Genomic DNA, 15,572 nt, shown 5'->3' with positions numbered 1-15,572 from the left:
TCATTACCGTCTGTCTTTAGCTCCAAGAGGAAACGTTTACTCGTCGGGAAACGTTCGTCGCAAGTGCTAGAGCTGGGGCGCACAGATGTATGCGGGCCAGTGCGCATCGTACCTTCGTGCTGTGCGTACACGAATTCTCTCTGCTCTTGGAAGTTTTCTTAAAAACTACCTAAAGCAATAAAACAGTACTTTTCAGTGCTACACAAACAGTACTTTTCAGTGCTAAAATTAAAAACGGTACTTTTCAGTGCTACCAAAACAGTACTTTTCAGTACTATTTTTTCTACTATTGATCCCTTTACGATCCTTGTTTGGACCCGTGCCTTCGATTTTTCGTTGGACCCGTTGGCGAAAGCTAGCGGTGGTAATCCTTCTTGGACACCGTCTTGGGAAAAAACCTTTCGAAGGTCACGTCTTTCTCGTTTATTAACTAAACATGGTATCAACAACTAACAAAAGGAAGGGTGAATCTCTGAATTCACTACTTCCTTCCAAAAAAGTGGGTTTTAAAACTGTCACTACACGTGGCAAGAATGGAAGAAAGGACGCTTCCCCGGAATGCGAAGTTTCTTCCAAGGGTGAAATGAATAATTGTATTGAAATGAGCAATCAGTTCGATGCTCTAGACAAATTTTCCGAACACCAAATCGAAGCAGCCTCTAGCCCAGGCTCTTTGATTCAAGTGAGGAAGCAAAGAGTGCCGCCTTTCGTGGTCAGTTGTTCCGAATTTGGGGGATTTAGGCAGGAGATCTTGAACTCCATTAGGGGAATCAAGGTTTCCTTCCAAATCGCAAAGTAAGGAGACTGTCGCGTTTTGCCGGAAACTCTTAAAGATCGCGAACTTCTTCTCAGATATCTTGAAGAGAAGAAGCACAGATTTTTTACTTATGACGACAAAACTGAACGTTTGTTCAAAGTCGTCTTGAAAGGTCTCTCAAGTGACTATAAGTCACCTGAAGAGATCAAAAATGGAATAAATGATTTACTTGGATTTTCCCCAGTCCAAGTTATCATTATGAAAAAGAGAACCCAATCTGGCATTGTTCGGAAAGGGCTTTCTCAAGAATATTATTTAGTTCACTTTAACAAAAAAGAACTAAATAATATTAAAGCTTTAGAAAAAGCTAAACTTATGTTCGATGTCCGTGTGACGTGGGAACATTTCCAGAAACCTGGAGGAAATTACCAGAACCCCACTCAGTGCCGTCGGTGCCAAAAGTGGGGTCATGGTACAAAAAATTGTCGCATGGATGCTAAATGCATGATTTGCGGAGGTTCTTCTCACGCTAAGGACGACTGTCCTGTGAAAGAAGATACCAGAAAATTTCAATGCGCCAATTGCAAGGGCCCTCACAAAGCTAACTTTTGGGAATGCATTTCACGCAAAAGAGTCGTTGAGGCTCGTGCCAAGCAGATGAAGGATAATATCCGTTACGATAACGGTCGTTTCCGGAATTTGCCTGGTAGAGTATCGAACAATGCTCATTTTTCAGTTAACGATCGCTTGATTAGGAATCATACCCACCAGGAAGATCATAATCATGCTCATTCACAAACAAATTTTAATCCGTCGGGTAGCCGTTCGAATCTTTCAATTTCGAATGTATCTACCCACGGTAAATCCTTTGCCGATATCGTAGCAGGTAATTTGAACTCTTCCCCTGTTCGTTCCATGAGTACCCATTCTACTTGTTTCAAATCAAATGGAAAAAACCCTACCGCCACAGGTAACTCCTACCCCGCTTCTTCGTCTACCGAAAATTCCAATGGGAAATCATCAGATGATATGTCTGCCTCTGATTTTAATTTTCTAACTGAACAATTGAATCTAATGATTGATGCAATGTTCAAAGCCACCACTATGACTGAAGCAGTCCAAGTAGGTGTAAAAATTTACAAATAAAATTGTTATTGGATTACGTTTTTCTAATGGATCCAAATAATAATTTAAATATTTTAAATTGGAATGCTCGTTCTCTGAATGGTAAAGAGGACGAGCTGTTTAATTTTCTTACAGCTAATAACGTGCATATAGCAGTTATTACCGAAATTTATTTAAAACCTGGATCCAAATTTAAAAAAGATCCTAACTTTTTTGTTTATCGTAATGATAGACTTGATGGGGCATGTGGGGGAGTTGCAATCATCATTCATAGGCGTATAAAACATCAACTGTTTTCATCATTTGAAACTAAAGTTTTTGAAACTTTAGGTGTTTCTGTTGAAACACAGTTTGGTAAATATACTTTCATAGCTGCCTATTTGCCTTTTCAATGCTCTGGACAGCAAGTTAATTGGCTTCAAACTGACTTGCGAAAATTAACTCGCAATAAGTCAAAATTTTTTGTCATTGGTGACTTTAATGCCAAACATCGGTCATGGAATAATTCTCAAAGTAATTCCAACGGCAGAATTTTATTTGATGAGTGCTCTTCAGGATATTTCTCAATTCAATACCCTGATAGCCCTACATGTTTTTCCTCTTCTAGAAATCCATCTACGATTGACTTGGTCTTAACCGACTCTAGTCATCTTTGTAGCCAATTAGTTACTCATGCTGATTTTGATTCTGATCATGTCCCTGTTACATTTCAAATATCGCATGAAGCGATTCTCAATCCTATCAGCTCCACTTTCAATTATTTACGAGCCGACTGGAATATATATGAAACGTATGTTGACTCTAATCTTGATGTTAACATTTCTTTAGAAACTAAAATTGATATTGACAATGCTCTTGAAACTTTAACAAATTCCATTGTTGAAGCCAGAAACATTGCAATTCCAAAATGTGAAGTAAAATTTGAATCCGTGATTATAGACGATGATCTTAAACTCTTGATCCGTCTTAAAAACGTGAGGAGAAGGCAATTTCAACGCACTCGTGATCCTGCTATGAAAATTATATGGCAGGATTTGCAGAAAGAAATCAAGAAACGTTTTGCAGATTTAAGAAACAAAAATTTTGAAAATAAAATTTCTCAATTGGACTCTTTTGGAAATTATCTAAAATCTTGAAAAAACCTCAGAAGCCAATACCGGCATTGAAAGAGGAAAACAAATTATTACTAACTAATTGCGAAAAAGCTCAAAAACTTGCTATGCAGTTTGAAAGTGCGCACAATTTTAATTTAGGACTTACTAGTCCAATTGAAAATCAAGTTACTCAGGAGTTCGAAAATATTCTCAATCAAGAGAACGTTTTCGAAAATGCCTGGGAGACTGATTTGGAAGAAGTGAGAACTATTATTAAAAAATTCAAAAATATGAAAGCTCCTGGCGATGATGGAATTTTCTACATCCTCATCAAGAAACTTCCAGAAAGTAGCTTATCATTTTTAGTTGATATATTTAACAAATGTTTTCAATTAGCATATTTTCCTGACAAATGGAAAAATGCTAAGGTTGTTCCAATTTTGAAACCAGACAAAAATCCTGCAGAAGCTTCTAGCTATCGTCCAATCAGTTTGCTTTCCTCCATCAGTAAACTTTTTGAAAAGGTTATTTTGAACAGAATGATGGCCCACATCAACGAGAATTCAATTTTTGCCAATGAACAGTTCGGATTCCGCCATGAACATTCGACCACTCATCAACTTTTACGTGTAACAAATTTGATCCGTTCCAACAAATCTGAAGGCTACTCTACTGGTCTTGCTCTTCTAGGCATAGAAAAAGCATTCGACAGTGTTTGGCATGAAGGTTTGATCGTAAAATTAAAAAACTTTAATTTTCCAACATACATTGTTAGAATAATTCAAAGTTATCTACTCCAGATCTGAAATACTTCCTGTAAGAGCTGGTGTTCCACAAGGCAGCATTTTGGGACCAATATTATACAATATTTTAGCATCTGACTTACCTGCGTTACCTCAGGGATGTCAAAAATCTTTGTTTGCGGATGACACAGGCCTCTCCGCCAAAGGACGAAGCCTGCGTGTCATCTGTAGTCGATTGCAAAAAAGTTTGGATATTTTTTCTTCATACTTGCAAAAATGGAAGATTTCTCCTTATTTGGGCATTAATTCCATTTCTATATACATAATAAGATATTATAAATATATACAGGAATGCATTTTGTGCTTCCCGGTCCTTAGATGTTCACTACCGTTTCTCCTGGGGCACCAAGATGAATCTGGAGGTACCGTTATGCACGAAATAAAAAAGTTGTAGTTTTTTGTGCAGGAATGCATTTTGTGTACACCGGTGCTTAGGTGATCACTACTAATTCTTCTGGGGCACCGGGATAAATCTGGAAGTACCGTTATGCGCGAAATATAATATTTGTAGTTTTTTGTGCACCTCGATCCAAAATTGTAATCATTATTTGTTCAGCGTTTAGGGTTGAAATTAACCAAAAAGGAGGATAATCAATAGTTTCTTGCATTTTCTATCGTAGTTCTTATATTACATATTAAATTTTTAAATCCAACGGAAGAACATGATATTTATACCATTTAATTTACAATAATATACATGTATTCGCAATTCTGGTATTTATGTCCCAACACAACTTGACACAAACGTCGTGGTTACATCATTGTTATTTGGAATTCTTACTATATGCCCTGTACACTTCCAACTTCAGTGATTTTCAGTGTACTATGGTCGGCGTATTACATAATATAATGTTATATCATATTTCATTACATTATATCTTATTATATTGTTTTATATTATATTATATTTTATTATATTATATTGTATTATATTATATTGTATTATATTATGTTGTTTTAAATTATGCTATATTGTATCATATTATATTATATTATATTATATTATATTAAATTATATTATATTATATTATATTATATTGTATTATATTATATTATATTATATTGTATTATATTATATTATATTATATTATATTATATTATATTATATTATATTATATTATATTATATTATATTATATTATATTATATTATATTATATTATATTATATTATATTATATTGTATTATATTATATTATATTATATTATATTATATTATATTGTTCCATATTATTTCATATTATGCTATATACTATATATCATATGTACTATATTGACAATGTACTGGGAAAAGAAGAAGTATCAGAGGAAGATTAAAGACGCAACTTTACAATGAGTTGTAGTTCCTGAACGAGACGCGAACTTCGTTTTTACAGGATTGGTTATTGTTATCCAGCATACATTTATAGCTTTAGTCATTTTCAGGATACTGGGGTTGGCGTTTTGCAGAATATTACGTTATGTTTTATTAAAATATATAATGTTTTCTATATCATATTACATTCAATTGCATTGAATTCTTTCATATATTAATACTTTATACTATATAACATCTGTACTATATTGACAATTTACTGCAAAGGGGACGGAACATCAGAGCAACATTGAAGTTACAGCTGGACAATAACTGAACGTTACGCGAACTTTGTTTTTACGTTACGCGAACTTTGTTTTTACAGGATTGTTTCATGGAACTAGTGGAATATGCCCTGTACATCGTACATTTAAGGTTTTAGCCATTTTCAGGACACTAAGTCGGGAGATTACAAATACTACATTATATTACATTATATTATATTATGTTTAATTTGATTATATTACATTTGATACTATATATTATATTATATATTATACTATATAACATTGATAATATACTGGGAAGGGAGGGAGCATCAGGGCATCATTGAAGTTGCAACTGGACAATGAAGTGGAGTGCCAATCGGAGTCAGGAGGAAAAATGTTAGTCGCTTGCGAGTAATACTTTTCTCTCCAACAGTTGTAATCGATTTGACGCGCCCTTCTTCTAACAAACCATCTCGTGGAAAGCTCGACAAGTACTGCAAATTCCAATACTCAATCTGTTGGATCATACTGTTGGAAGGAGATTCTCTACTTCCCGCGGGTTTCGCGTAAGTGTCTCTGCTTACGGGTCCGCCACCCCCCTTTTGGCCCTTCATACAGCAGTATGTTGAAATCAGTTTGGTAATGAAATTTGACCTCACTGTTGAGTGGAACCGCAAGCAGAGCAAGACTCAAGCAAAGATGGTGGCTACCTACATACATACATACATACATACTTGCAAAAATGGAAGATTTCTCCTAATGCTTCCAAAACTCAACTAATAATATTCCCACATAAACCAAAAGCTCTTTATTTGAAACCTTCAAGTAGACATGTTGTCACGATGAGAGGGGTTCCAATAAATTGGTCAGATGAAGTTAAGTATCTAGGACTCATGCTAGATAAGAATTTAACTTTCAAAAATCACATTGAGGGCATTCAAGCCAAATGTAACAAATATGTAAAATGTCTCTATCCCCTTATTAATAGAAAATCAAAACTTTGTCTTAAGAACAAGCTTTTGATATTCAAACAAATTTTCAGGCCAGCCATGTTGTATGCTGTACCAATATGGACTAGCTGTTGTAATACCAGGAAGAAAGCTCTGCAGAGAATTCAAAATAAAATTTTGAAAATGATTCTGAGGCTTCCTCCCTGGTATAGTACCAATGAGTTACATAGGATATCCAATGTTGAAACATTGTAACAAATGTCAAATAAAATAATCAATAATTTCAGGCAAAAATCGTTACAATCTTCTATTGCCACGATTAATGCGTTATATGTTTAGGTTAAGTTAGGTTAGGGATGTATGCGGGCCAGTGACCCCAGTGAGTCATAATGGGGCAACATACTTTGTATGCTTCATCGATGACTGGACCCGCTTCGAGTGACTTCAGTCGAGTCATTTTGCTCGACTCGACTTAGGGCCCTCAGTTATTTTTAGGACTACGCCAATTCTAAAACTTTTTTTTTATTTCGGTTCGACACTGTCAGATAGGACAACTTAAAAGTGGTACAGAAAATTATTTTTCGCAACTTTTTTCCACTAAAAATTTCAAAAAGAGATTGCACGCCTCCAACTTGTTACGAAGATGAAGTTAACAGGTTAACAATCTTTTGCTGTATTATGCAATAATGGCTGATAAATATCAGAAATTGCTTACCTATCATAATGTTCTGAATAGCCTCAATAGTTTACGCATGAGTTTAAAACGTTAATTCACATATTCAGTAAAATATGAGTGTTTTGGAAAGCTCAAGCAAGACGGTTCGTTTCGGGGCGCCGAGAAGTTTTGCTGTTCGCGCTGTGTGAGTGCGAAAAGATATTCGTGTTCAGTCGAGGATGGATTACCAACTGGTGAGCTCGTTTCATGCTTATGATAACACATTTTTTCATGAAAGCGAAACTCTTTTGTAATATTCAATCAAACTTTGTATGATTTGTCACTACAAGTGTCGGCATAATGCCTGTTTTATAAAATTCTAATAAACATATAAAATTTTTGACATTACTTAAAATATTTTTTGAATTGTTCGACATTATGAATGTCGACGTTTGTTTTAAGTCTTCTACGAATAGGCTTACCAGATGGTATCCCTTGGGAGGACATGTCCTCCTTTTTGATCACATGTCCTCCCGTCCTCCCTTGGACTCAAAATGTCCTCCTTTTTTAAAGTAATATTTGAAATTTATTCATATAATTTCCTTCTCTATTTTTCAAATATTTCAGCATTTCTATTTTGAAACAAGATTCAAGCTGTAAGAATTAGGGTAAAACGAGATTTTATCATGCTTGTGTTGTCAAATTTTTTTTCCGATCCGTTGTTTTTCATAAAAAATATCAATATATTCACATTTCTTTTTGTATTTTTTGTTAGATAACAATACCTTAGAATAATTTTCGAAATATTTTAGATATGTATGTATGTTTTACTCCGAACTTTAACACACCTAACATCATTACCCTAGTTCTCTTTTTGGCTTTATTTGCCCCCTGACTCCTCGGAAAACGATTACTTGTACCGTCACTACTTGTCCACCAAACCACGAGTTATTCGTTTCTTATGGTTTTTAGAAATTATGAATTTGAATAAAAATCAATTGAATTATGAACCGCTGTGGTAAATCTCAAAAGAACTACTACCCTGAATTTCTATGCCAAATTCTGGGTAATGAATTATTTGTGGTTATGGTGAATTCGGGGATATTGAGTTTGATATAATAAAAATCAGATTCAATACTGGTTGGTGTCGTTTAGGGATGTTAGAGAAGAATCAATGTCATCTGCGTCAGCTTACTTAACAGAAGGTCGTGATGTCGATTTCCGGACCATGTTTTAAGCAAAAAGTTTTAAAAATTTTTGAAACATGCTCTATGATTCCAAGGACAAGGCCAGAGCATCTCAAGTTTTTGAAAAAAAAAAATGTCCTCCTGTCAAAAAAATGTCATAGGAAATGTCCTCCTTTTCAAAATTTTCATCTGGTAAGCCTAATCGCAGTGCAATTATTACCAGTTCTGATCAATCACGGAGTAGCAACCATTGACATGTACAGTCAGTCTATGCTATGCTATGCTATGCTTCATCGATGACTATAGCCGCTTCGTGAAGTTCTACCTGTAGGGTTCCCTCTATGATTATACTGACTACTTTAGGTTTATCGTGTATTAAGTTGAGTGATCGGAAGTAGAGTGCTTCGTGAAGCCCAAGCAGGACAGTTCGGTTTTGCATCGTCCGATAGATATGGCTCACGGTTTCGCGCGTGTTTTTGTCGCTGGAGATTTTTTTTTCCCTGTTTTGGAGCGTCTTGCTAGGTAGTGCTTCGTGAAGCCCAAGCAGGGCGGTTTGGTTTTGCGTCGTCGGATAGATTTTGCTCATAGTTTTGCGCGTGGTTTCGTTTCCGAAGATTTTTTTTTCTGTTTTAGAGCGTCTTGCTGGGTAGGTATTTGGGAAGGCACAAGCAAAACGGTTTGTTGTCGGAACGCCAAGAAGTTTTGCTGTCAGTGTCAGTTTTGTGTTCAGTCGAGGATGGATTACCAACTGGTGAGTTCGTTTCATGCTTGTGATATCACATATTTTCTTGAAAGCGAAACTTTTAAGTAATATTAAAACAACTTTGTATGGTTCGTCACTATAAGTGTCGGCATTATGCTTTTTTCTTATACAACTTCAATATACATATATTTTTCTCTTTTTGACATTATTAAAACTTATCTTTTGAATTGTTCGACATTGTAAATGTTGACGTATATTTTAAAACTTCTACCATATCGAGACAAAATGCACAGTAATACTCATATGTAATTTTCAAACAAACTATGTATGGTTCGTCACTACAAGTATCGGCATTATTTCTGTTTCATATAATTTAAAATGTATACATGTAATTTTCAGTATTCGTCATTATTACAAACATCTTTTGAATTGTTCGACATTATAGATGTTGACGTAGCTTTAAATATAAGTCGTATATTTCCCCCTTCTCCATGGATCGCATCATCGACCAGAGGTGGCTCCCATATCTTTTCCTCCCTCACTAATAAACACCCTTCCCGTGGTGATTGTGGAGATGCAGAGATATTCTCGGTCTCTAGAAGCAACAATCATTACACTCTAACATTCCTTCCCCATCCCAACTGACTGTAAGGACTTGGCCGGCGCCGTTATTGATCAATAATATTTGATCTGCTAAAATTACACTTCGAGAGTAAGCGGAAACTCCCATCCCTTATTCATTTGGATCGTAGTGCAATTCTTACCAGTTCCGATCAATCACGGAGTAGCAACCATTGACATATACAGTCAGTCTATGCTATGCTGCTATGCTATGCTATCAAGTTGAGTGATCGGAAGTAAGCGTGTAACATTTTGACAGGGAGAGACTTTCAACGCGGTAGCTGCGAAAGTGAGGATTCGATGGAAACCGGCGCGGACAGAAGAGATGGAATCGAACTGGGAAGAACACAGGAGATTCTTCGGATTGGAAGTGACCGGCCAGATGCCGGGAAATGGTTGGCCTCTACACTACCCTATTGAAATCAAGGATGAAGTGCTACAGTGCAGTGCACGGGTCCTTGATACTTGTATCTGTTAAATGATTGTATGGATAATTATCTTTCAATAATCTTAAAAAAAAACAATAATCTGAAGAGTGCCGACACCAAAGAATACATGGAAGAATACGTCCCAGCTGTAACAAAGCCTGCTTCTCAGATTAGTGTTCTTATGAGCACTTCCACACTTTCACTCGTAAAATAAGCTTAACAGCTTTGCCACCAAAAAGATTAAGATTTGATGAGCAATAACAGCATTGGATGCTGGTAGGATTTGCTCTGTATCTCCCGGTCGTGATAGGTGATTGCGCTTTTAGTTAAAAGAACCGCCAATGTTCTAAAAAAGGAAAATTTTAAGAGGATTACATGTCACAAGTAATCTATTGATTCGCAACTAACTTTATATAACACTTTAACACTCCTTCTTTCGAATATGTGCTTTTCTTTTGAATTTACCTGATCACTTTTGTTCGAATGAAGGTGAATTCGGGGAAAGCGGGGCAGTATGGTCATACGGGGTATTATGGGCCACCCTTCGTTTGAGCTTAAACAACCGATTTGGATCCTGATAACCTTAGGACATCATAAAGTATGCTTCAACTAGCCACCACCGTGGAAACCATGCAAAATTCTTATTTTATACTTCATATATTCATGAAAATCTTAAATGTGTATGTTACTACGAAAATCTTATATGATTTTGGATGTAAAAATAAGCTTTGCATAAAGTTTTGTCTATTGTTTTCAATTTTTTTGTATACTATCTATAGGCATGATGTACACGAAATTTTATAGATACTAAAATAAATTTTTAATCAAAACAGAACTTATATAAAACATGTAGGAACGGGGCAATATGGTCATAGCTAATCAAAGCTATCTTATCACGTAAATAAACAATCAATGCCAATCATTTGCATGCCATTTTTGCAGTTTCATTGCAATATTATATAACCGCACGTGATTTTTAACTGGTCAAACTTATTTGAACAACAGTGTTTGAAAAATGAAGCTCTTAGAACCGTAATTCATTGAACTGTCGGAAAAACATACAATTTCATTATTCAAATCAGACTTTAACCCAGTTTTAGTACAAAACCTTCTCATACATATTGTCTTTTTCCAAATTATGTCTTGGAAACGATTTTTCTAATTAAAATAATAAGGTTTGGTATGATGGCTCATATTGCCCCGTAGCGGGGACCATTTCGCCCCGTACAGAGTAAAACCACACACAAAATAATGTTTTTCAAAAATGCTCACAAGAAAATTCTAAGTAACCTTTTTAACAAAATTCAACTGTGGTATGAAAGACCTTCCTTAGTCGAGTGGTTAGAGTTCACGGCTACAAAGCAAAGCCATGCTGAAGGTGTCTGGGTTCGATTCCCGGTCGGTCCAGGATCTTTTCGTAAAAAAAATTTTCTTGACTTCCCTGGGCATTGAGTATCATCGTACCTGCCACACGATATACGAATGCGAAAATGGCAAATTTGGCAAAGAAAGCTCTCAGTCAATAACTGTGGAAGTGCTCATAAGAACACTACGCTGAGAAGCAGGCTCTGTCCCAGTGCGGACGTAAATGCCAAGAAGAAGAAGAATGAAAGAAGATATTTCGAACTACAAATTAACCTTATGGAATGATTAAATTGTATTGTGTTTCTATGCTTTTCAAGACATTTTGCTTAGGTGGACCATACTGCCCCTATCGACCCTATATCAATCAAAGTTGATCACAGAGAATAAATATATACATTTTTAGGAGTTCAACGCTTCTATCTTTAAACTGCCGCTTCTTCTTCAAATCATCATCGTCACCTTGTGCCTATTTCCATCAACTCAAACAAAATTAGTGGTCTAATGCTATGGCTTCTGATTTAGAAGCAGAAGGTCATAAACCCAAATCTATCTATCACTTACTTATACCTTCGACTGTGGGTAAGCTAAATGCAAGATCAACTCCTCTTTATGTTTTTCATTATTCTGCAATTCTGCAAAAATATCTCGTAGCACTATACACCGATGATGCCTGTTAGTCCCAAGCTATCAAGAGTTTGTTTAAATACAAAATTACTGGAAAAAGCAATCACAAACTGCCATTCGAGCTCGAGTACAAAGTAAATCAAGTTTATTTAGCGTCTTTTTTCATCAAATTTACTAATCTTAGGCAAGCATTATTTTCGTTTCAAGCACTTCTGTTGCAAAGTTTAGTATTTAAACAAAAAAAAACTATTTTTTTTGTATTATGTCCAATGGTCGTTATGCCAAATGCCATTATGCAAAACGGCATTATGTAAACCATTTATAAAAAAATATTTCCTATCTATTTGGACAGACGCGTTATGACCAATTTCCACCCTCGATGACGGCAGTTTTTGATTTATCAGCAAACTACAAATATGTTTTAGTAAAATATCAATAGGTACGATTTCAAATACCAGCGGTTGCAATATTTAGGATCAATGCAATGGCATAACTGTATGAACTGTACGATATATGTAGGCCATATAGCAATTATGCCAAATCTTAAAAATTATATGAAGCTTATGATAGGCCAATAAATTTTTATAAATAATTTTGAACAATAAAATATTTTGAGGTAAACAAAATTTAAAAAAAAAAAAAAGTTATCTAGGTAAGAAATGATGTTCGCTTTTGCCATTAAACATAAATTTCGAAATTACAAAACAAACCCCTATCAATTGGAAAAAGTGAACAATTTTTCAGCCATCGGATCCCGGTTTTTGCATCTTATAATTAAGTTTTTAAACATTTCAATTTGAAGAACATTTGAATTTTGCTTTAAGCGATTGCCTCTGGCAGTGTTGCATTTGAACGCGTTCAGTTTGCGATCCAGTTCAAACCTTTGAACGAGGGATCAAGTAGGCTTGAACATTGAGCAGTTCAAAAATTTGATCCCGTGCGAGCTGAAAATTGAACGCGGAATGAAAACTGTCGTCATGGCAGACACACGACTTATTTCAATGCTGCAAAGTTTTTCAAAGATGTTTAAGGTGCCATATATTTGTACTTTTTTTTTTTAACTTCAATGTGCATTTCGATGGGAACGGGCCGTTCATGAGCAACTGCAGAATCATGCACGAGAGTTCAATGTCTACTAGGTTCTCGTGCAAAATTAGAACGAGTTCAGTACACTTTTGGCTCGCGTTCAGTTTAAAATGCATCACTGGCCTCTGGCATTAGATTGGTTCAATGGAGTTACTATGAAGAGAACACCCTTGAAAATTCAACATTTTCCAACGATTGTAGTTTCAATGAAATGCAGATACTTTTGATAAAATAAATATCGCCATTTTTTGAGAATCGTGTTCAACTATACAAATTAAATTATTCTACTCATTACGCGTGGTAAAGATGGATAAATTATGAGTGAAATAATGAAAAAAAAATCCTCTTGCTTGGCTGGGATTTGAACCCAGGACTCTTGTACGCTAGACGAGCGCTATACCAAGTAAGCTACCGAGCCACTTGGTGACCCAATAACTCAGTTGATTACAAGTTTCGAATTCAAATCCCCACAGATCACGCAGACTTTTTTCATAACCCACATCCTTCCATCTCATGTTACTACACACGCGCGCAGAGCGAGGCGATTTATATTGTGTTGAAACTGTTTGCCTATCATACCCACATCGCTTCCCCACGACTGTATTGGGGAAGTGTATAGATGGAGGAAGGCCATCAACGTGTCGTATATGTGTCAATTTATATTATAGTGACTGCCTCTCTGTAGTGAACGGTGTAACGATATTTTGAAACACTTTAATTCTTTGCCTTGGGCAGTCAAGAAAACCAGAACAGATCCTCGACCGGTGGGATTCGATGTGTTTTGCTAGTTTAGAAGATCCATTCATTGTTTTTTTTATTGAATATGATTAAACTTACTTCCGATACACTCATGATTGCCCAGAATTATTCCTTCTTTAAATCTATAAACAAATTAATATCCTATGTCCTCAAAAATTGCTCCCAAACAAACTAAAGTTAAGCAGATGTTTTTGATAAAAATGGTCAGTTAATTACGAAAAAAAAGTGATAGGCAGATTCGAACGTTGCTCAAAATAATAAATAGTTCTTAACCAATTACCATAGAAAACATAGATACTCACGTCATATAATCGGCCTCAAAGAGCTAATGTTGGAAATCTTCTGGATTGTTACCAAGCGTTTCGTCGTGGTCCTAAAATTGAAACAATAATAAGTAAATGTATGCAATAACAATAATACAAAGCAATTGAATAACTGATCCTACCCAAAAAGTATAATATTACTCATCAGAGGGTCAAGGCCAACCCGAGGCAAATTTTACGAAACAGAGACTTGAAAAGCGCGGAAATGAAACGTGCCACCCGTGAGTCCCAGCCGGAACGCTTGTAAGTCTCGACAATGCCCAGGACCCATCTTTATATAGATGAAATATTCTACATCACGGCACTGCCCCAACTTGGATGCTGCTGGCTCTAAAACACTAACTTAGCTCTAATTTACGGCACCCTTTGCGCGAATGTTGCTCCTCTAGAAAAGCAAATATTATAAACGCTATCCTAGATCACTGCGATCCGCTTCCAAACGAGGGGCTCTTCAATCGCAGGCGACTGTGCTCAACTGACCTTCAACAAGTTTTTGCTACATAATCAAACCCGCCAACCTACCAGCGCGAGTCGTATCGATTCGCCAAACTCGTTCGAGGAAGCGATTGCCTTTACGTCAAACTGTATCAGAATGATTTGTGCAAAATCCAAAAAAAATCCCGTCACTGTTTAAAACCAGGCGATCCCCTCGGCCAAGAGCAATTCATAGCTAATTACATTTGGCCAAGCGTACGTGAGCTACGGCGTGAAATTGATAAAACTCCCACATCTTGCGGCAGTAGGCCATGTCTTTAGCGTTTCTTATCACCCGAACTAAGCAACCTTACTACCAACTGAGCACTGAGCAGCCATAAAGCAATAATCGAGCAGCGTCTTGTCTTACCCAACTAACAAAACCGAAATGGATGGCCTGCTGGGATTGCACATTGCAGATTCTATTGGAAGCCGTCTCCGTGAGAAGACATTCACCTCGCTTCAAGGCTCCGAACGCCTTGTTTTGATTTTGAAATCAGATAGGAGTGCATCGAACAAGTGTCCCGTGTTGAAACGAAGATGCGACGAATGCTCCCGAAAGGCTACTTAGTTGCTCTATCTGGAGTGAAAACACACAACGTCTCGAATGATGGATGGAGATTAAAATGATAATTGTTTGTATTACGTGGTCAATCAGAAACGGAGGAACGGTCTGCACATAGCCGTCGATGTGTGGATTCTGACTTCGTCAGCAAAGTGTGATATTTCTGCAGAACTCTTCCCATAGAGGCGAATGGCTGAACTGGTGCAAACTTACCTTTACTTCTTCCGGTGGCTGCACCAGTGGATCAATGAAAATGTTCTACGCGGCCGGAAAAGTATCCATTGTTTTTCCAGAGAACTGATTTGCCCTACACAGTCATGCTCCTTCCGATGGGATCGGCTCTTCCCTGTCTCATCCAGTAACCAACGATGTGCGACTGAAGAAGACACACCAATCAGGGCCGATGTTCGACGCACAATACTGCGATGAATGGCACACACAGTGGGAACGCTTACTAGTAAGAACCGCCTGTTTCACTGTATTTCACCAATCG

General features: G+C 36.5%; 1 protein-coding gene across 3 annotated transcripts in view; it reads right to left on the bottom strand.

Annotated features, from left to right (window-relative positions):
• LOC5578053 (zinc transporter ZIP11) overlaps positions 1–15,572 on the bottom strand; it is a 17,665-nt gene extending 2,093 nt beyond the window's left edge. Inside the window, exons 1-2 of one of the 3 annotated variants that reach the window (XM_001663625.2) lie at positions 15,293–15,572; positions 14,020–14,090 (exon numbers count right to left, since the gene is read on the bottom strand). The gene's annotated coding sequence lies outside the window, so the exon portion shown is untranslated. Of the gene's footprint in view, positions 1–14,019; positions 14,091–14,162; positions 14,405–14,884; positions 15,099–15,292 lie in introns of those variants that run through there. The other 2 variants (XM_021840266.1, XM_021840267.1) reach the window with 2 other exon arrangements.

The sequence above is a fragment of the Aedes aegypti genome, chromosome 2 (genome assembly GCF_002204515.2).
Source record: "Aedes aegypti strain LVP_AGWG chromosome 2, AaegL5.0 Primary Assembly, whole genome shotgun sequence".
Taxonomy (NCBI): Eukaryota; Metazoa; Arthropoda; class Insecta; order Diptera; family Culicidae; genus Aedes; species Aedes aegypti.
Note: the sequence above shows the minus strand (reverse complement) of the source record. Positions and strands in the feature narration are given on the sequence as shown.